The sequence below is a fragment of the Bombus pyrosoma genome, unplaced genomic scaffold (genome assembly GCF_014825855.1).
Source record: "Bombus pyrosoma isolate SC7728 unplaced genomic scaffold, ASM1482585v1 HiC_scaffold_4725, whole genome shotgun sequence".
Classification (NCBI taxonomy): domain Eukaryota; kingdom Metazoa; phylum Arthropoda; class Insecta; order Hymenoptera; family Apidae; genus Bombus; species Bombus pyrosoma.
Window position 1 is genome coordinate 977,284 of NW_025219985.1, and position 2,631 is coordinate 979,914.

Genomic DNA, 2,631 nt, shown 5'->3' on the forward strand with positions numbered 1-2,631 from the left:
ATATAGTACTACGATATGACGTATAACGTTGTATAGTATTATGATTTAACGTATAACGTTATATACTACCACGATATAACGTATAACGTTATTTGGCATTACGATATAACATATAACGTTATGTAGTATTACGTTATATAGTATAACGTTATGTAGTATTACGTTATACCGTATAACGTTATATGGTATTACGTTATGGCGTATAACGTTATATAGCATTACGTTATAGTGTATAGCGTTATATGGTATTACGCTATATCGTTTCACGTTATGTAGTATAACGTTATAATATATAATGTTATGTAGTAAAATGCTATAACGTATAACGTTATGTGGTATTGCGGCATAACGTATAACGTTATGTGGTATTATGTTATAACGTATAACGTTATATGGTATTACGATATAACGTATAACGTTATGTAGCAATACGTTATAGCGTATAACGTTATGTAGCATTACGATAGAGCGTGTAACGTTATGTAGCATTACGTTATAGAGTATAACGTTATGTAGCATTACGATATGACGAATCACATTGAGTAGCATTGCGATATAACGTATAACGTTATGTAGCATTACGATATAATGTATAACGTTACAAGATACTACGCTATAACGTATAGCGATATGTAGTATTACATTATAGCGTATAACTTTATGTAGCATTACGTTATAGCGTTTAACGACATGTTATATTACGTTATAACGTATAACGTTATGTAGTAATACGCTATAACGTATAACATTATGTGGTATTACGTTATAACGTATAACGTTATGTAGTATTATGATATATCGTATAACGTTATGTGGTATTACGTTATGGAGTATAACGTTACATAGTATTACGTTACAGTGTATAACGTTATATACTATTACGGTATAACATATAACGTTATGTAGTAATACGCTATAACGTATATCGTTATATGGTACTTCGTTATATAGTATACCGTTATGTAGTATTACGTTATAACGTATAACGTTATATGGTATTACGTTATGGAGTATAACTTTATATAGCATTACGTTATAGTGTATAGCGTTATATGGTATTACGTTATATCGTATCACATTATGTAGTATTACGTTATAATATATAATGTTATGTAGTAATATGCTATAACGTATAACGTTATGTGGTATTGCGTCATAACGTATAACGTTATGCGGTATTACGTTATAACGTATAACGTTATATGGTATTACGATATAACATATAACGTTATGTACTATTACGTTATAACGTAAAACGTTAGATGGTATAACGTTATGGAGTATAACGTTATATAGTAGTACGACATGAGGTATAACGTTGTATAGTATTATGATTTAACGTATAACGTTATATAGTATTACGATATGACGTATATCTTTATGTAGTATTACGTTATAACGTATAACGTTATACAGTATTACGATATAACGTGTAACGTTATATACTATTACGATATAACGTATATCGTTATGTAGTATTACGTTATAACGTATAACGTTATATGGTATTACGTTATCGCGTTTTAACGTTATGTAGTATTATGATATATCGTATAACGTTATGTGGTATTACGTTATAGAGTATAACGTTATATAGTATTACGTTACAGTGTATAACGTTATATACTATTACGTAATAACGTATAACGTTATGTAGTAATACGCTATAACGTATAACGTTATGTAGTAATATGATATATCGTATAACGTTATGTGGTATTACGTTATGGAGTATAACGTTATATGGTATTACGTTACAGTGTATAACGTTATATACTATTACGTTATAACGTATAACGTTATGTAGTAATACGCTATAACGTATAATGTTATGTGGTATTACGTTATAACGTATAACGTTATATGGTATTACGTTATCTCGTATAACGTTATGTAGTAATATGATATATCGTATAACGTTATGTGGTATTACGTTATGGAGTATAACGTTATATGGTATTACGTTACTGTGTATAACGTTACATACTATGACGGTATAACATATAACGTTATGTAGTATTACGTTATAACGTGTAACGTTATGTAGTATTACGTTATAACGTGTAAGGTCATATAGTACTACGATATGACGTATAACGTTGTATAGTATTATGATTTAACGTATAACGTTATATAGTATTACGATATAACGTATAACGTGTGTATAGTATTATGATTTAACGTATAACGTTATATAGTATTACGATATGACGTATAACGTTATGTAGTATTACGTTATAACGTGTCACGTTATGTAGTGTTACGTTATTACGTGTAACGTCAAATAGTACTACGATATGACGTATAACGTTGTATAGTATTATGATTTAACGTATAACGTTATATAGTATTACGATATAACGTATATCGTTGTATGGTATTACGATATAACATTTAACGTTGCGTAGTATTCTGTTATATCGTATAACGTCATGTAGTATTACGTTATAACGTATAACGTTATACAGTACTACGATATGACGTATAACGTTGTATAGTATTATGATTTAACGTATAACGTTATATAGTATTACGATATGACGTATAACGTTATGTAGTATTACGTTATAACGTATAACGTTATGTAGTATTACGTCATAACGTACAACGTTATGTAGTATTATGATATAT